This window comes from Onychostoma macrolepis, chromosome 04 (assembly GCF_012432095.1).
Source record: "Onychostoma macrolepis isolate SWU-2019 chromosome 04, ASM1243209v1, whole genome shotgun sequence".
NCBI lineage: Eukaryota > Metazoa > Chordata > Actinopteri > Cypriniformes > Cyprinidae > Onychostoma > Onychostoma macrolepis.
In genome coordinates this window covers 14072795-14088291 of record NC_081158.1, presented here as the reverse complement: position 1 = coordinate 14088291, position 15497 = coordinate 14072795, and the positions used below count along the sequence as shown (strand labels likewise).

General features: G+C 49.6%; 36 non-coding genes across 36 annotated transcripts; all 36 read left to right on the top strand.

Annotated features, from left to right (window-relative positions):
* The first annotated feature begins 323 nt into the window (after positions 1–323).
* trnat-agu (transfer RNA threonine (anticodon AGU)) lies at positions 324–397 on the top strand. The gene has a single exon. It is a non-coding gene; the product is annotated as a tRNA-Thr (tRNA).
* Positions 398–500: 103 nt separating this feature from the next.
* Positions 501–574, top strand: trnat-ugu (transfer RNA threonine (anticodon UGU)). The gene has a single exon. It is a non-coding gene; the product is annotated as a tRNA-Thr (tRNA).
* A 163-nt stretch (positions 575–737) lies between these two features.
* On the top strand, positions 738–827 carry trnar-ucu (transfer RNA arginine (anticodon UCU)). Its single transcript is given in 2 exon segments — positions 738–774; positions 792–827. It is a non-coding gene; the product is annotated as a tRNA-Arg (tRNA).
* Positions 828–1246: 419 nt separating this feature from the next.
* On the top strand, positions 1247–1320 carry trnat-agu (transfer RNA threonine (anticodon AGU)). Its single transcript has one exon. It is a non-coding gene; the product is annotated as a tRNA-Thr (tRNA).
* Positions 1321–1423: 103 nt separating this feature from the next.
* Positions 1424–1497, top strand: trnat-ugu (transfer RNA threonine (anticodon UGU)). The gene has a single exon. It is a non-coding gene; the product is annotated as a tRNA-Thr (tRNA).
* A 163-nt stretch (positions 1498–1660) lies between these two features.
* Positions 1661–1815, top strand: trnar-ucu (transfer RNA arginine (anticodon UCU)). Its single transcript has 2 exons — positions 1661–1697; positions 1780–1815. It is a non-coding gene; the product is annotated as a tRNA-Arg (tRNA).
* A 419-nt stretch (positions 1816–2234) lies between these two features.
* trnat-agu (transfer RNA threonine (anticodon AGU)) lies at positions 2235–2308 on the top strand. The gene has a single exon. It is a non-coding gene; the product is annotated as a tRNA-Thr (tRNA).
* A 661-nt stretch (positions 2309–2969) lies between these two features.
* Positions 2970–3043, top strand: trnat-agu (transfer RNA threonine (anticodon AGU)). The gene has a single exon. It is a non-coding gene; the product is annotated as a tRNA-Thr (tRNA).
* A 659-nt stretch (positions 3044–3702) lies between these two features.
* On the top strand, positions 3703–3776 carry trnat-agu (transfer RNA threonine (anticodon AGU)). The gene has a single exon. It is a non-coding gene; the product is annotated as a tRNA-Thr (tRNA).
* Positions 3777–3879: 103 nt separating this feature from the next.
* Positions 3880–3953, top strand: trnat-ugu (transfer RNA threonine (anticodon UGU)). The gene has a single exon. It is a non-coding gene; the product is annotated as a tRNA-Thr (tRNA).
* Positions 3954–4116: 163 nt separating this feature from the next.
* trnar-ucu (transfer RNA arginine (anticodon UCU)) lies at positions 4117–4206 on the top strand. Its single transcript is given in 2 exon segments — positions 4117–4153; positions 4171–4206. It is a non-coding gene; the product is annotated as a tRNA-Arg (tRNA).
* A 419-nt stretch (positions 4207–4625) lies between these two features.
* trnat-agu (transfer RNA threonine (anticodon AGU)) lies at positions 4626–4699 on the top strand. The gene has a single exon. It is a non-coding gene; the product is annotated as a tRNA-Thr (tRNA).
* Positions 4700–5360: 661 nt separating this feature from the next.
* trnat-agu (transfer RNA threonine (anticodon AGU)) lies at positions 5361–5434 on the top strand. Its single transcript has one exon. It is a non-coding gene; the product is annotated as a tRNA-Thr (tRNA).
* Positions 5435–5537: 103 nt separating this feature from the next.
* trnat-ugu (transfer RNA threonine (anticodon UGU)) lies at positions 5538–5611 on the top strand. The gene has a single exon. It is a non-coding gene; the product is annotated as a tRNA-Thr (tRNA).
* A 163-nt stretch (positions 5612–5774) lies between these two features.
* Positions 5775–5864, top strand: trnar-ucu (transfer RNA arginine (anticodon UCU)). Its single transcript is given in 2 exon segments — positions 5775–5811; positions 5829–5864. It is a non-coding gene; the product is annotated as a tRNA-Arg (tRNA).
* Positions 5865–6283: 419 nt separating this feature from the next.
* Positions 6284–6357, top strand: trnat-agu (transfer RNA threonine (anticodon AGU)). The gene has a single exon. It is a non-coding gene; the product is annotated as a tRNA-Thr (tRNA).
* Positions 6358–6762: 405 nt separating this feature from the next.
* trnar-ucu (transfer RNA arginine (anticodon UCU)) lies at positions 6763–6852 on the top strand. Its single transcript is given in 2 exon segments — positions 6763–6799; positions 6817–6852. It is a non-coding gene; the product is annotated as a tRNA-Arg (tRNA).
* A 429-nt stretch (positions 6853–7281) lies between these two features.
* trnat-agu (transfer RNA threonine (anticodon AGU)) lies at positions 7282–7355 on the top strand. The gene has a single exon. It is a non-coding gene; the product is annotated as a tRNA-Thr (tRNA).
* A 661-nt stretch (positions 7356–8016) lies between these two features.
* trnat-agu (transfer RNA threonine (anticodon AGU)) lies at positions 8017–8090 on the top strand. The gene has a single exon. It is a non-coding gene; the product is annotated as a tRNA-Thr (tRNA).
* A 103-nt stretch (positions 8091–8193) lies between these two features.
* On the top strand, positions 8194–8267 carry trnat-ugu (transfer RNA threonine (anticodon UGU)). The gene has a single exon. It is a non-coding gene; the product is annotated as a tRNA-Thr (tRNA).
* Positions 8268–8430: 163 nt separating this feature from the next.
* On the top strand, positions 8431–8520 carry trnar-ucu (transfer RNA arginine (anticodon UCU)). The gene is given in 2 exon segments: positions 8431–8467; positions 8485–8520. It is a non-coding gene; the product is annotated as a tRNA-Arg (tRNA).
* Positions 8521–8939: 419 nt separating this feature from the next.
* On the top strand, positions 8940–9013 carry trnat-agu (transfer RNA threonine (anticodon AGU)). Its single transcript has one exon. It is a non-coding gene; the product is annotated as a tRNA-Thr (tRNA).
* A 660-nt stretch (positions 9014–9673) lies between these two features.
* On the top strand, positions 9674–9747 carry trnat-agu (transfer RNA threonine (anticodon AGU)). Its single transcript has one exon. It is a non-coding gene; the product is annotated as a tRNA-Thr (tRNA).
* A 103-nt stretch (positions 9748–9850) lies between these two features.
* On the top strand, positions 9851–9924 carry trnat-ugu (transfer RNA threonine (anticodon UGU)). Its single transcript has one exon. It is a non-coding gene; the product is annotated as a tRNA-Thr (tRNA).
* Positions 9925–10027: 103 nt separating this feature from the next.
* Positions 10028–10101, top strand: trnat-ugu (transfer RNA threonine (anticodon UGU)). The gene has a single exon. It is a non-coding gene; the product is annotated as a tRNA-Thr (tRNA).
* A 163-nt stretch (positions 10102–10264) lies between these two features.
* Positions 10265–10354, top strand: trnar-ucu (transfer RNA arginine (anticodon UCU)). The gene is given in 2 exon segments: positions 10265–10301; positions 10319–10354. It is a non-coding gene; the product is annotated as a tRNA-Arg (tRNA).
* A 128-nt stretch (positions 10355–10482) lies between these two features.
* Positions 10483–10557, top strand: trnat-cgu (transfer RNA threonine (anticodon CGU)). Its single transcript has one exon. It is a non-coding gene; the product is annotated as a tRNA-Thr (tRNA).
* A 225-nt stretch (positions 10558–10782) lies between these two features.
* Positions 10783–10856, top strand: trnat-agu (transfer RNA threonine (anticodon AGU)). The gene has a single exon. It is a non-coding gene; the product is annotated as a tRNA-Thr (tRNA).
* Positions 10857–11196: 340 nt separating this feature from the next.
* On the top strand, positions 11197–11286 carry trnar-ucu (transfer RNA arginine (anticodon UCU)). Its single transcript is given in 2 exon segments — positions 11197–11233; positions 11251–11286. It is a non-coding gene; the product is annotated as a tRNA-Arg (tRNA).
* Positions 11287–11713: 427 nt separating this feature from the next.
* trnat-agu (transfer RNA threonine (anticodon AGU)) lies at positions 11714–11787 on the top strand. Its single transcript has one exon. It is a non-coding gene; the product is annotated as a tRNA-Thr (tRNA).
* Positions 11788–11890: 103 nt separating this feature from the next.
* On the top strand, positions 11891–11964 carry trnat-ugu (transfer RNA threonine (anticodon UGU)). The gene has a single exon. It is a non-coding gene; the product is annotated as a tRNA-Thr (tRNA).
* Positions 11965–12127: 163 nt separating this feature from the next.
* trnar-ucu (transfer RNA arginine (anticodon UCU)) lies at positions 12128–12217 on the top strand. Its single transcript is given in 2 exon segments — positions 12128–12164; positions 12182–12217. It is a non-coding gene; the product is annotated as a tRNA-Arg (tRNA).
* A 128-nt stretch (positions 12218–12345) lies between these two features.
* trnat-agu (transfer RNA threonine (anticodon AGU)) lies at positions 12346–12419 on the top strand. The gene has a single exon. It is a non-coding gene; the product is annotated as a tRNA-Thr (tRNA).
* Positions 12420–12522: 103 nt separating this feature from the next.
* trnat-ugu (transfer RNA threonine (anticodon UGU)) lies at positions 12523–12596 on the top strand. Its single transcript has one exon. It is a non-coding gene; the product is annotated as a tRNA-Thr (tRNA).
* A 156-nt stretch (positions 12597–12752) lies between these two features.
* On the top strand, positions 12753–12841 carry trnar-ucu (transfer RNA arginine (anticodon UCU)). Its single transcript is given in 2 exon segments — positions 12753–12789; positions 12806–12841. It is a non-coding gene; the product is annotated as a tRNA-Arg (tRNA).
* A 413-nt stretch (positions 12842–13254) lies between these two features.
* On the top strand, positions 13255–13328 carry trnat-agu (transfer RNA threonine (anticodon AGU)). The gene has a single exon. It is a non-coding gene; the product is annotated as a tRNA-Thr (tRNA).
* The last annotated feature ends 2169 nt before the right edge of the window (positions 13329–15497 follow it).

Sequence of the window (15497 nt, the reverse complement as noted above, 5' to 3'; positions counted from 1 at the left end):
AGTCACTCTCCCAGAGGTGTAGCGTGGTGTTTGGCACCGTGGCTTAGTTGGTTAAAGCGCCTGTTTCGTAAAAACAAAAGATCCTGGGTTCGAATACTTCGGCAGCCCTCGTGTCCCTCAAGCATGTGCTTTTCTGAGAACGGAGCGCAAACAGGGATAGCGAGGAGTGCAAGGGCAGCAGGCGATTCGTTTTCTAAACCATCCTGACTGAGTTGTCAGCGCACATTTTTAAGCTATCCAGCACCTGGCCCGCGAACCGTTGGCCTCTTCTGTGGATGCAGTGATCCTCTTCGTCACCTTCCCAGAGCCCACACATGCAGGCTGGCGCCGTGGCTTAGTTGGTTAAAGTGCCTGTCTAGTAAACAGGAGATCCTGGGTTCGAATCCCAGCGGTGCCTTTGGCTGTTTGATCGTGTGTCTTTGCGTAACGTCAGCTTTTGAAAACCACCCCTCAGCTGGTTTTGAAGGATAACACACCACGCAAATGCAATACAGTAGTGAGGCGCCTTGGCTTAGCTGGTGAAAGCGCCTGTCTTGTAAACAGGAGATCCTGGGTTTTAATCCCAGCGGTGCCTTTCTGTCGGCTAGTCATTGACAGGAGACCCTGACAGTGATGTCAATTTTTTGAACCGGGCATGAGTTGCACAGAGACCTGAGGATCCATCTTTCTAGTGCACGTAGTGTGCGATCCTCACCGAGCTGAACGGGCACAAACTCGGAAGAAAAACCTTCATGTGGGGCTCTGTGGCGCAATGGATAGCGCATTGGACTTCTAGGCTGCCGGTTGAGGCAATTCAAAGGTTGTGGGTTCGAATCCCACCAGAGTCGTGGCTTCTAGCTTTTTGTTGATCCTTATATTGCACAGTGTTGCCCTCAGGCAACAGAAAGTTTTGAGCAATCACTGCTGGATGTTTTAATGCACTGAGTCACCCTCCCAGAGGTGTAGCATGGTGGTTGGCACCGTGGCTTAGTTGTTAAAAGCGCCTATTTCGTAAAAACAAAAGATCCTGGGTTCGAATACTTCGGCAGCCCTCGTGTCCCTCAAGCATGTGCTTTTCTGAGAACGGAGCGCAAACAGGGATAGCGAGGAGTGCAAGGGCAGCAGGCGATTCCTTTTCTAAACCATCCTGACTGAGTTGTCAGCGCACATTTTTAAGCTATCCAGCACCTGGTCCGCGAACCGTTGGCCTCTTCTGTGGATGCTGTGATCCTCTTCGTCACCTTCCCAGAGCCCACACATGCAGGCTGGCGCCGTGGCTTAGTTGGTTAAAGTGCCTGTCTAGTAAACAGGAGATCCTGGGTTCGAATCCCAGCGGTGCCTTTGGCTGTTTGATCGTGTGTCTTTGCGTAACGTCAGTTTTCGAAAACCACCCATCAGCTGGTTTTGAAAAATAGCACACCACGCAAATGCACCACAGCAGTGTGGCGTCGTGGCTTAGCTGGTCAAAGCGCCTGTCTTGTAAACAGGAGATCCTGGGTTCGAATCCCAGCGGTGCCTTTCTGTCGGCTAGTCATTGACAGGAGACCCTGACAGTGATGTCAATTTTTTGAACCGGGCATGAGTTGCACAGAGACCTGAGGATCCATCTTTCTAGTGCACGTAGTGTGCGATCCTCACCGAGCTGAACGGGCACAAACTCGGAAGAAAAACCTTCATGTGGGGCTCTGTGGCGCAATGGATAGCGCATTGGACTTCTAGGCTGCCGGTTGAGGCAATTCAAAGGTTGTGGGTTCGAATCCCAGCGGTACCTGTCTGACTTCTAGGCTGCCGGGTGAGGCCATTTAAAGGTTGTGGGTTCGAGTCCCACCAGAGTTGTGGCTTTTGGCTTTTTGTTGATCCTCATTTTGGACAGTGTTGCCCTCAGGCAACAGAAAGTTGTGAGCAATCACTGCTGGATGTTTTAATGCACTGAGTCACTCTCCCAGAGGTGTAGCGTGGTGTTTGGCACCGTGGCTTAGTTGTTAAAAGCGCCTATTTCGTAAAAACAAAAGATCCTGGGTTCGAATACTTCGGCAGCCCTCGTGTCCCTCAAGCATGTGCTTTTCTGAGAACGGAGCGCAAACAGGGATAGCGAGGAGTGCAAGGGCAGCAGGCGATTCCTTTTCTAAACCATCCTGACTGAGTTGTCAGCGCACATTTTTAAGCTATCCAGCACCTGGTCCGCGAACCGTTGGCCTCTTCTGTGGATGCTGTGATCCTCTTCGTCACCTTCCCAGAGCCCACACATGCAGGCTGGCGCCGTGGCTTAGTTGGTTAAAGTGCCTGTCTAGTAAACAGGAGATCCTGGGTTCGAATCCCAGCGGTGCCTTTGGCTGTTTGATCGTGTGTCTTTGCGTAACGTCAGTTTTCGAAAACCACTCATCAGCTGGTTTTGAAGGATAGCACACCACGCAAATGCACCGCAGCAGCGTGGCGCCGTGGCTTAGCTGGTCAAAGCGCCTGCCTTGTAAACAGGAGATCCTGGGTTAGAATTTCATCGGTGCCTGTCTGACTTCTAGGCTGCCGGGTGAGGCCATTCAAAGGTTGTGGGTTCGAGTCCCACCAGAGTTGTGGCTGTTGGCTTTTTGTTGATCCTCATTTTGGACAGTGTTGCCCTCAGGCAACAGAAAGTTGTGAGCAATCACTGCTGGATGTTTTAATGCACTGAGTCACTCTCCCAGAGGTGTAGCGTGGTGTTTGGCACCGTGGCTTAGTTGGTTAAAGCGCCTGTTTCGTAAAAACAAAAGATCCTGGGTTCGAATACTTCGGCAGCCCTCGTGTCCCTCAAGCATGTGCTTTTCTGAGAACGGAGCGCAAACAGGGATAGCGAGGAGTGCAAGGGCAGCAGGCGATTCCTTTTCTAAACCATCCTGACTGAGTTGTCAGCGCACATTTTTAAGCTATCCAGCACCTGGCCCGCGAACCGTTGGCCTCTTCTGTGGATGCAGTGATCCTCTTCGTCACCTTCCCAGAGCCCACACATGCAGGCTGGCGCCGTGGCTTAGTTGGTTAAAGTGCCTGTCTAGTAAACAGGAGATCCTGGGTTCGAATCCCAGCGGTGCCTTTGGCTGTTTGATCGTGTGTCTTTGCGTAACGTCAGTTTTCGAAAACCACTCATCAGCTGGTTTTGAAGGATAGCACACCACGCAAATGCACCACAGCAGTGTGGCGCCGTGGCTTAGCTGGTCAAAGCGCCTGCCTTGTAAACAGGAGATCCTGGGTTAGAATTTCAGCGGTGCCTGTCTGACTTCTAGGCTGCCGGGTGAGGCCATTCAAAGGTTGTGGGTTCGAGTCCCACCAGAGTTGTGGCTTTTGGCTTTTTGTTGATCCTCATTTTGGACAGTGTTGCCCTCAGGCAACAGAAAGTTGTGAGCAATCACTGCTGGATGTTTTAATGCACTGAGTCACTCTCCCAGAGGTGTAGCGTGGTGTTTGGCACCGTGGCTTAGTTGGTTAAAGCGCCTGTTTCGTAAACAAAAGATCCTGGGTTCGAAACCTTTGGCAGCCCTCGTGTCCCTCAAGCATGTGCTTTTCTGAGAACGGAGCGCAAACAGGGATAGCGAGGAGTGCAAGGGCAGCAGGCGATTCCTTTTCTAAACCATCCTGACTGAGTTGTCAGCGCACATTTTTAAGCTATCCAGCACCTGGTCCGCGAACCGTTGGCCTCTTCTGTGGATGCAGTGATCCTCTTCGTCACCTTCCCAGAGCCCACACATGCAGGCTGGCGCCGTGGCTTAGTTGGTTAAAGTGCCTGTCTAGTAAACAGGAGATCCTGGGTTCGAATCCCAGCGGTGCCTTTGGCTGTTTGATCGTGTGTCTTTGCGTAACGTCAGCTTTTGAAAACCACCCCTCAGCTGGTTTTGAAGGATAACACACCACGCAAATGCAATACAGTAGTGAGGCGCCTTGGCTTAGCTGGTGAAAGCGCCTGTCTTGTAAACAGGAGATCCTGGGTTTTAATCCCAGCGGTGCCTTTCTGTCGGCTAGTCATTGACAGGAGACCCTGACAGTGATGTCAATTTTTTGAACCGGGCATGAGTTGCACAGAGACCTGAGGATCCATCTTTCTAGTGCACGTAGTGTGCGATCCTCACCGAGCTGAACGGGCACAAACTCGGAAGAAAAACCTTCATGTGGGGCTCTGTGGCGCAATGGATAGCGCATTGGACTTCTAGGCTGCCGGTTGAGGCAATTCAAAGGTTGTGGGTTCGAATCCCACCAGAGTCGTGGCTTCTAGCTTTTTGTTGATCCTTATATTGCACAGTGTTGCCCTCAGGCAACAGAAAGTTTTGAGCAATCACTGCTGGATGTTTTAATGCACTGAGTCACCCTCCCAGAGGTGTAGCATGGTGGTTGGCACCGTGGCTTAGTTGTTAAAAGCGCCTATTTCGTAAAAACAAAAGATCCTGGGTTCGAATACTTCGGCAGCCCTCGTGTCCCTCAAGCATGTGCTTTTCTGAGAACGGAGCGCAAACAGGGATAGCGAGGAGTGCAAGGGCAGCAGGCGATTCCTTTTCTAAACCATCCTGACTGAGTTGTCAGCGCACATTTTTAAGCTATCCAGCACCTGGCCCGCGAACCGTTGGCCTCTTCTGTGGATGCAGTGATCCTCTTCGTCACCTTCCCAGAGCCCACACATGCAGGCTGGCGCCGTGGCTTAGTTGGTTAAAGTGCCTGTCTAGTAAACAGGAGATCCTGGGTTCGAATCCCAGCGGTGCCTTTGGCTGTTTGATCGTGTGTCTTTGCGTAACGTCAGTTTTCGAAAACCACCCATCAGCTGGTTTTGAAGGATAGCACACCACGCAAATGCACCACAGCAGTGTGGCGCCGTGGCTTAGCTGGTCAAAGCGCCTGCCTTGTAAACAGGAGATCCTGGGTTAGAATTTCAGCGGTGCCTGTCTGACTTCTAGGCTGCCGGGTGAGGCCATTCAAAGGTTGTGGGTTCGAGTCCCACCAGAGTTGTGGCTTTTGGCTTTTTGTTGATCCTCATTTTGGACAGTGTTGCCCTCAGGCAACAGAAAGTTGTGAGCAATCACTGCTGGATGTTTTAATGCACTGAGTCACTCTCCCAGAGGTGTAGCGTGGTGTTTGGCACCGTGGCTTAGTTGTTAAAAGCGCCTATTTCGTAAAAACAAAAGATCCTGGGTTCGAATACTTCGGCAGCCCTCGTGTCCCTCAAGCATGTGCTTTTCTGAGAACGGAGCGCAAACAGGGATAGCGAGGAGTGCAAGGGCAGCAGGCGATTCCTTTTCTAAACCATCCTGACTGAGTTGTCAGCGCACATTTTTAAGCTATCCAGCACCTGGCCCGCGAACCGTTGGCCTCTTCTGTGGATGCAGTGATCCTCTTCGTCACCTTCCCAGAGCCCACACATGCAGGCTGGCGCCGTGGCTTAGTTGGTTAAAGTGCCTGTCTAGTAAACAGGAGATCCTGGGTTCGAATCCCAGCGGTGCCTTTGGCTGTTTGATCGTGTGTCTTTGCGTAACGTCAGCTTTTGAAAACCACCCCTCAGCTGGTTTTGAAGGATAACACACCACGCAAATGCAACACAGTAGTGAGGCGCCGTGGCTTAGCTGGTGAAAGCGCCTGTCTTGTAAACAGGAGATCCTGGGTTCGAATCCCAGCGGTGCCTTTCTGTCGGCTAGTCATTGACAGGAGACCCTGACAGTGATGTCAATTTTTTGAACCGGGCATGAGTTGCACAGAGACCTGAGGATCCATCTTTCTAGTGCACATAGCGTGCGATCCTCACCGAGCTGAACGGGCACAAACTCGGAAGAAAACCCTTCATGTGGGGCTCTGTGGCCCAATGGATAGCGCATTGGACTTCTAGGCTGCCGGGTGAGGCAATTCAAAGGTTGTGGGTTCGAGTCCCACCAGAGTCGTGGTTTTTGGCTTTTTGTTGATCCTCATTTTGGACAGTGTTGCCCTCAGGCAACAGAAAGTTTTGAGCAATCACTGCTGGATGTTTTAATGCACTGAGTCACCCTCCCAGAGGTGTAGCATGGTGGTTGGCACCGTGGCTTAGTTGTTAAAAGCGCCTATTTCGTAAAAACAAAAGATCCTGGGTTCGAATACTTCGGCAGCCCTCGTGTCCCTCAAGCATGTGCTTTTCTGAGAACGGAGCGCAAACAGGGATAGCGAGGAGTGCAAGGGCAGCAGGCGATTCCTTTTCTAAACCATCCTGACTGAGTTGTCAGCGCACATTTTTAAGCTATCCAGCACCTGGTCCGCGAACCGTTGGCCTCTTCTGTGGATGCTGTGATCCTCTTCGTCACCTTCCCAGAGCCCACACATGCAGGCTGGCGCCGTGGCTTAGCTGGTCAAAGCGCCTGTCTAGTAAACAGGAGATCCTGGGTTAGAATTTCAGCGGTGCCTGTCTGACTTCTAGGCTGCGGTTGAGGCAATTCAAAGGTTGTGGGTTCGAATCCCAGCGGTGCCTTTGGCTGTTTGATCGTGTGTCTTTGCGTAACGTCAGCTTTTGAAAACCACCCATCAGCTGGTTTTGAAGGATAACACACCACGCAAATGCACCACAGCAGTGTGGCGCCGTGGCTTAGTTGTTAAAAGCGCCTGTTTCGTAAAACAAAAGATCCTGGGTTCGAATCCCAGCGGTGCCTTTCTGTCGGCTAGTCATTGACAGGAGACCCTGACAGTAATGTCAATTTTTTGAACCGGGCATGAGTTGCACAGAGACCTGAGGATCCATCTTTCTAGTGCACATAGCGTGCGATCCTCACCGAGCTGAACGGGCACAAACTCGGAAGAAAAACCTTCATGTGGGGCTCTGTGGCGCAATGGATAGCGCATTGGACTTCTAGGCTGCCGGTTGAGGCAATTCAAAGGTTGTGGGTTCGAGTCCCACCAGAGTCGTGGCTTTTGGCTTTTTGTTGATCCTTATATTGCACAGTGTTGCCCTCAGGCAACAGAAAGTTTTGAGCAATCACTGCTGGATGTTTTAATGCACTGAGTCACCCTCCCAGAGGTGTAGCATGGTGGTTGGCACCGTGGCTTAGTTGTTAAAAGCGCCTATTTCGTAAAAACAAAAGATCCTGGGTTCGAATCCCAGCGGTGCCTTTGCAAGCCCTAGTGTCCCTGAAGCATGTGCTTTTCTGAAAACGGACCGCAAACAGGGATAGCGAAGAGTGCAAGGGCAGCAGGCGATTCCTTTTCTAAACCATCCTGACTGAGTTGTCAGCGCACATTTTTAAGCTATCCAGCACCTGGTCCGCGAACCGTTGGCCTCTTCTGTGGATGCTGTGATCCTCTTCGTCACCTTCCCAGAGCCCACACATGCAGGCTGGCGCCGTGGCTTAGTTGGTTAAAGTGCCTGTCTAGTAAACAGGAGATCCTGGGTTCGAATCCCAGCGGTGCCTTTGGCTGTTTGATCGTGTGTCTTTGCGTAACGTCAGTTTTCGAAAACCACCCATCAGCTGGTTTTGAAGGATAGCACACCACGCAAATGCACCACAGCAGTGTGGCGCCGTGGCTTAGCTGGTCAAAGCGCCTTTCTTATAAACAGGAGATCCTGGATTTTAATTCCAGCGGTACCTGTCTGACTTCTAGGCTGCCGGGTGAGGCCATTTAAAGGTTGTGGGTTCGAGTCCCACCAGAGTTGTGGCTTTTGGCTTTTTGTTGATCCTCATATTGCACAGTGTTGCCCTCAGGCAACAGAAAGTTTTGAGCAATCACTGCTGGATGTTTTAATGCACTGAGTCACCCTCCCAGAGGTGTAGCATGGTGGTTGGCACCGTGGCTTAGTTGTTAAAAGCGCCTATTTCGTAAAAACAAAAGATCCTGGGTTCGAATACTTCGGCAGCCCTCGTGTCCCTCAAGCATGTGCTTTTCTGAGAACGGAGCGCAAACAGGGATAGCGAGGAGTGCAAGGGCAGCAGGCGATTCCTTTTCTAAACCATCCTGACTGAGTTGTCAGCGCACATTTTTAAGCTATCCAGCACCTGGTCCGCGAACCGTTGGCCTCTTCTGTGGATGCAGTGATCCTCTTCGTCACCTTCCCAGAGCCCACACATGCAGGCTGGCGCCGTGGCTTAGTTGGTTAAAGTGCCTGTCTAGTAAACAGGAGATCCTGGGTTCGAATCCCAGCGGTGCCTTTGGCTGTTTGATCGTGTGTCTTTGCGTAACGTCAGCTTTTGAAAACCACCCCTCAGCTGGTTTTGAAGGATAACACACCACGCAAATGCAACACAGTAGTGAGGCGCCGTGGCTTAGCTGGTGAAAGCACCTGTCTTGTAAACAGGAGATCCTGGGTTCGAATCCCAACAGTGCCTTTCTGTCGGCTAGTCATTGACAGGAGACCCTGACAGTGCTGTCAATTTTTTGAACTGGGCATCAGTTGCACAGAGACCTGAGGATCCATCTTTCTAGTGCACATAGCGTGCGATCCTCACCGAGCTGAACGGGCACAAACTCGGAAGAAAAACCTTCATGTGGGGCTCTGTGGCGCAATGGATAGCGCATTGGACTTCTAGGCTGCTGGGTGAGGCAATTCAAAGGTTGTGGGTTCGAGTCCCACCAGAGTCGTGGCTTCTGGCTTTTTGTTGATCCTTATATTGCACAGTGTTGCCCTCAGGCAACAGAAAGTTTTGAGCAATCACTGCTGGATGTTTTAATGCACTGAGTCACCCTCCCAGAGGTGTAGCATGGTGGTTGGCACCGTGGCTTAGTTGTTAAAAGCGCCTATTTCGTAAAAACAAAAGATCCTGGGTTCGAATACTTCGGCAGCCCTCGTGTCCCTCAAGCATGTGCTTTTCTGAGAACGGAGCGCAAACAGGGATAGCGAGGAGTGCAAGGGCAGCAGGCGATTCCTTTTCTAAACCATCCTGACTGAGTTGTCAGCGCACATTTTTAAGCTATCCAGCACCTGGTCCGCGAACCGTTGGCCTCTTCTGTGGATGCAGTGATCCTCTTCGTCACCTTCCCAGAGCCCACACATGCAGGCTGGCGCCGTGGCTTAGTTGGTTAAAGTGCCTGTCTAGTAAACAGGAGATCCTGGGTTCGAATCCCAGCGGTGCCTTTGGCTGTTTGATCGTGTGTCTTTGCGTAACGTCAGTTTTCGAAAACCACTCATCAGCTGGTTTTGAAGGATAGCACACCACGCAAATGCACCACAGCAGTGTGGCGCCGTGGCTTAGCTGGTCAAAGCGCCTGCCTTGTAAACAGGAGATCCTGGGTTAGAATTTCAGCGGTGCCTGTCTGACTTCTAGGCTGCCGGGTGAGGCCATTCAAAGGTTGTGGGTTCGAGTCCCACCAGAGTTGTGGCTTTTGGCTTTTTGTTGATCCTCATTTTGGACAGTGTTGCCCTCAGGCAACAGAAAGTTGTGAGCAATCACTGCTGGATGTTTTAATGCACTGAGTCACCCTCCCAGAGGTGTAGCATGGTGTTGGCACCGTGGCTTAGTTGTTAAAAGCGCCTATTTCGTAAAAACAAAAGATCCTGGGTTCGAATACTTCGGCAGCCCTCGTGTCCCTCAAGCATGTGCTTTTCTGAGAACGGAGCGCAAACAGGGATAGCGAGGAGTGCAAGGGCAGCAGGCGATTCCTTTTCTAAACCATCCTGACTGAGTTGTCAGCGCACATTTTTAAGCTATCCAGCACCTGGCCCGCGAACCGTTGGCCTCTTCTGTGGATGCAGTGATCCTCTTCGTCACCTTCCCAGAGCCCACACATGCAGGCTGGCGCCGTGGCTTAGTTGGTTAAAGTGCCTGTCTAGTAAACAGGAGATCCTGGGTTCGAATCCCAGCGGTGCCTTTGGCTGTTTGATCGTGTGTCTTTGCGTAACGTCAGCTTTCGAAAACCACCCCTCAGCTGGTTTTGAAGGATAACACACCACGCAAATGCAACACAGTAGTGAGGCGCCGTGGCTTAGCTGGTGAAAGCACCTGTCTTGTAAACAGCAGATCCTGGGTTCGAATCCCAGCGGTGCCTTTGGCTGTTTGATCGTGTGTCTTTGCGTAACGTCACCTTTTGAAAACCACCCCTCAGCTGGTTTTGAAGGATAACACACCACGCAAATGCAACACAGTAGTGAGGCGCCGTGGCTTAGCTGGTGAAAGCACCTGTCTTGTAAACAGGAGATCCTGGGTTCGAATCCCAACAGTGCCTTTCTGTCGGCTAGTCATTGACAGGAGACCCTGACAGTGCTGTCAATTTTTTGAACTGGGCATCAGTTGCACAGAGACCTGAGGATCCATCTTTCTAGTGCACATAGCGTGCGATCCTCACCGAGCTGAACGGGCACAAACTCGGAAGAAAAACCTTCATGTGGGGCTCTGTGGCGCAATGGATAGCGCATTGGACTTCTAGGCTGCCGGTTGAGGCAATTCAAAGGTTGTGGGTTAGAATCCCACCAGAGTCGTGGCTTCTAGCTTTTTGTTGATCCTTATATTGCACAGTGTTGCCCTCAGGCAACAGAAAGTTTTGAGCAATCACTGCTGGATGTTTTAATGCACTGAGTCACCCTCCCAGAGGTGTAGCATGGTGGTTGGCACCGTGGCTTAGTTGGTTAAAGCGCCTGTTTCGTAAAACAGAAGATCCTGGATTCGAATCCCAGCGGTGCCTTTGCCAGCCCTAGTGTCCCTGAAGCATGTGCTTTTCTGAAAACGGACCGCAAACAGGGATAGCGAAGAGTGCAAGGGCAGCAGGCGATTCCTTTTCTAAACCATCCCGACTGAGTTGTCAGCGCACATTTTTAAGCTATCCAGCACCTGGCCCGCAAACCGTTGGCCTCTTCTGTAGATGCTGTGATCCTCTTTGTCACCCTCCCAGAGCCCGCACATGCAGGCTGGTGCCGTGGCTTAGTTGGTTAAAGCGCCTGTCTAGTAAACAGGAGATCCTGGGTTCGAATCCCAGCGGTGCCTTTGGCTGTTTGATCGTGTGTCTTTGCGTAACGTCACCTTTCGAAAACCACCCCTCAGCTGGTTTTGAAGGATAACACACCACGCAAATGCAACACAGTAGTGAGGCGCCGTGGCTTAGCTGGTGAAAGCACCTGACTTGTAAACAGGATATCCTGGGTTCGAATCCCAACAGTGTCTTTCTGTCGGCTAGTCATTGACAGGAGACTCTGACAGTGCTGTCAATTTTTTGAACTGGGCATCAGTTGCACAGAGACCTGAGAATCCATCTTTCTAGTGCACATAGCGTGCGATCCTCACCGAGCTGAACTGGCACAAACTCAGAAGAAAGCCCTTCATGTGGGGCTCTGTGGCCCAATGGATAGCGCATTGGACTTCTAGGCTGCCGGGTGAGGCAATTCAAAGGTTGTGGGTTCGAGTCCCACCAGAGTCGTGGCTTTTGGCTTTTTGTTGATCCTTATATTGCACAGTGTTGCCCTCAGGCAACAGAAAGTTTTGAGCAATCACTGCTGCATGTTTTAATGCACTGAGTCACCCTCCCAGAGGTGTAGCATGGTGCTTGGCACCGTGGCTTAGTTGGTTAAAGCGCCTGTTTCGTAAAAGGAAGATCCCGGATTCAAATCCCAGCGGTGCCTTTGCCAGCCCTAGTGTCCCTGAAGCATGTGCTTTTCTGAAAACGGACCGCAAACAGGGATAGCGAAGAGTGCAAGGGCAGCAGGCGATTCCTTTTCTAAACCATCCTGACTGAGTTGTCAGCGCACATTTTTAAGCTATCCAGCACCTGGCCCGCGAACCGTTGGCCTCTTCTGTGGATGCAGTGATCCTCTTCGTCACCTTCCCAGAGCCCACACATGCAGGCTGGCGCCGTGGCTTAGTTGGTTAAAGTGCCTGTCTAGTAAACAGGAGATCCTGGGTTCTAATCCCAGCGGTGCCTTTGGCTGTTTGATCGTGTGTCTTTGCGTAACGTCAGCTTTTGAAAACCACCCCTCAGCTGGTTTTGAAGGATAACACACCACGCAAATGCAACACAGTAGTGAGGCGCCGTGGCTTAGCTGGTGAAAGCGCCTGTCTTGTAAACAGGAGATCCTGGGTTTTAATCCCAGCGGTGCCTTTCTGTCGGCTAGTCATTGACAGGAGACCCTGACAGTGATGTCAATTTTTTGAACCGGGCATCAGTTGCACAGAGACCTGAGGATCCATCTTTCTAGTGCACATAGCGTGCAATCCTCACCGAGCTGGACGGGCACAAACCCGGAAGAAAAACCTTCACGTGGGGCTCTGTGGCACAATGGATAGCGCATTGGACTTCTAGGCTGCCGGGTGAGACCATTCAGAGGTTGTGGGTTCGAGTCCCACCAGAGTCGTGGTTTTTGGCTTTTTGTTGATCCTTATATTGCACAGTGTTGCCCTCAGGAAACAGAAAGTTGTGAGCAATCACTGCTGGATGTTTTAATGCACTGAGTCACCCTCCCAGAGGTGTAGCATGGTGGTTGGCACCGTGGCTTAGTTGGTTAAAGCGCCTGTCTAGTAAACAGGAGATCCTGGGTTCGAATCCCAGCGGTGCCTTTGGCTGTCTGCTCGTGTGTCTTTGCGGAGCATCAGCTTTCGAAAACCACCCCTCAGCTGCTTTTGAAGGATAGCACACCACGCAAATGCACCACAGCAGTGAGGCGCCGTGGCTTAGCTGGTGAAAGCGCCTGTCTTGTAAACTGGAGATCCTGGGTTCAAATCCCAGCAGTGTCGGTTAGTCATTGGAAAGGAGACCCTGACAGTGCTGTCAATTTCTTGAACCGGGCATCAGTTGCACAGAGACCTGAGGACCCGTCTTTCTAGTGCACATAGCGTGCAATCCTCACCGAGCTGGACGGGCACAAACCCGGAAGAAAAACCTTCACGTGGGGCTCTGTGGCGCAATGGATAGCGCATTGGACTTCTAGGCTGCGGGTGAGGCCATTTAAAGGTTGTGGGTTCGAGTCCCACCAGAGTCGTGGCTTCTAGCTTTTTGTTGATCCTTATATTGCACAGTGTTGCCCTCAGGCAACAGAAAGTTTTGAGCAATCACTGCTGGATGTTTTAATGCACTGAGTCACCCTCCCAGAGGTGTAGCATGGTGGTTGGCACCGTGGCTTAGTTGGTTAAAGTGCCTGTCTAGTAAACAGGAGATCCTGGGTTCGAATACTTGCAGCCCTCGTGTCCCTCAAGCATGTGCTTTTCTGAGAACGGAGCGCAAACAGGGATAGCGAGGAGTGCAAGGGCAGCAGGCGATTCCTTTTCTAAACCATCCTGACTGAGTTGTCAGCGCACATTTTTAAGCTATCCAGCACCTGGTCCGCGAACCGTTGGCCTCTTCTGTGGATGCTGTGATCCTCTTCGTCACCTTCCCAGAGCCCACATGCAGGCTGGCGCCGTGGCTTAGCTGGTGAAAGCGCCTGTCTAGTAAACAGGAGATCCTGGGTTTTAATCCCAGCGGTGCCTGTCTGACTTCTAGGCTGCGGGTGAGGCCATTTAAAGGTTGTGGGTTCGAATCCCACCAGAGTCGTGGCTTCTAGCTTTTGTTGATCCTCATTTTGGACAGTGTTGCCCTCAGGCAACAGAAAGTTGTGAGCAATCACTGCTGGATGTTTTAATGCACTGAGTCACTCTCCCAGAGGTGTAGCGTGGTGTTTGGCACCGTGGCTTAGTTGTTAAAAGCGCCTATTTCGTAAAAACAAAAGATCCTGGGTTCGAATCCCACCAGAGTCGTGGCTTCTAGCTTTTGTTGATCCTCATTTTGGACAGTGTTGCCCTCAGGCAACAGAAAGTTGTGAGCAATCACTGCTGGATGTTTTAATGCACTGAGTCACTCTCCCAGAGGTGTAGCATGGTGGTTGGCACCGTGGCTTAGTTGGTTAAAGCGCCTATTTCGTAAAAACAAAAGATCCTGGGTTCGAATCCCACCAGAGTCGTGGCTTCTAGCTTTTTAATTTTTTTTTTTTAAAGTACGCTACAGGCAATAGTCAATTAATTTAAATTTATCTGTACAACCATCTAGGTATAATCAATCAAGCATCCATTGGCGAAACACCCTTCTAGCTTTTGTTGATCCTCATTTTGGACAGTGTTGCCCTCAGGCAACAGAAAGTTTTGAGCAATCACTGCTGGATGTTTTAATGCACTGAGTCACTCTCCCAGAGGTGTAGCATGGTGTTTGGCACCGTGGCTTAGTTGTTAAAAGCGCCTGTTTCGTAAAAACAAAAGATCCTGGGTTCGAATCCCACCAGAGTCGTGGCTTCTAGCTTTTTAATTTTTTTTTTTTTGATAAGCGCCAAAAGTCAAATTGAGCGCCAAGATGGTTAAATACGTTTTAAAGTTTATTAAAGTTTTTGTCTTAGCGAATATTTTGTGAACACAACAGGTTATCTCATAACTTAAGTGAAAGGTAACAGGAAGTTATGTAAAATATGTATATGTCCATACTGCTGAATAACTTAAGTAATAAGTAATATTGTTATCATTTTTATGTAATTACTATGCATTTTACACATACTTTTGGACTTTTTACTGTTTTTGATTTATTTTAATTTAGCTTAGACGTCATTATTCATTATATTTACCATATAATTTTTTTTTTTTTTTAAAGTACGCTACAGGCAATAGTCAATTAATTTAAATTTATCTGTACAACCATCTAGGTATAATCAATCAAGCATCCATTGGCCGAAACACCCTTCTAGCTTTTTTAATTTTTTTTTCACTTCATTTGTATCTGTCTCAAGTTGTCTGATATTTACCCTGTTGTTTTACATTTATAGACATGACTAAGATGGGTAAACCTGACTCGTACTGGCATGATATCATGTTGAAGTACGCCCAAGGGAAGTACCACTTCACTACAGGCAAGAAGCCAGGGGCGAAGAAGTGGAAGGATGCCTTTGGAAAAAATTAATAATTGCCCATTGCACAAGCAGACCCGTGTTTACGATATCTTTGGCAAAAGAATCCCCTGTAAATGCGGGTATCATAAGGTATGTAATGATAAATGTGATTATTTTACCTACGCTGGTGAGCATTACTAATTTTTTTTCTTCATAACAGGAAACTGCTCATGATTTGTGCTGTAAAGCTTGAAATATTAGTCAGAAAATCTATGAATATAAAAAAAGCTATGCGGACTACTGTGTGCTTAGTATCGTTTGTGACGACCCTGTCTTTCCCTTTTCTGCCTGTTGGGAGCAGTGTATCATCAATGTGTGTTGTCCCTACTAATTAGAGACGTTATGGGCGGAGAGTATAAAAGGTGTTCTGGATTTGCTCGAAGATACTTCCTCTGGAGGGATGTGGCTCTCCAGAGAAGTCCTTTGCTCCAATTCTCTTGTTGTTTATTTTTTTTGTCAATGTTCTTTACCCCATTGGATTATTGTTTTGTTTATATTTATTTGAATCTCTAGACTTTGGTATTTTTGTTACTGAAACCAAAAACTTTTTTTTTCTTAATAAATAGTCTTGCAACTGAAATATTCGTTTGCTTGTGTGGTCCTCTTTATGTTATGGTTGGGAACGAGCTGGCCGTGACATAAATTGGGAGGATCCTTTGGTGTAGGAATGTTGGTGAGTTAGTTTTTTTTGGTGAATGGTCACCTTTGTGAATGAGAACTCTGGTTAGGA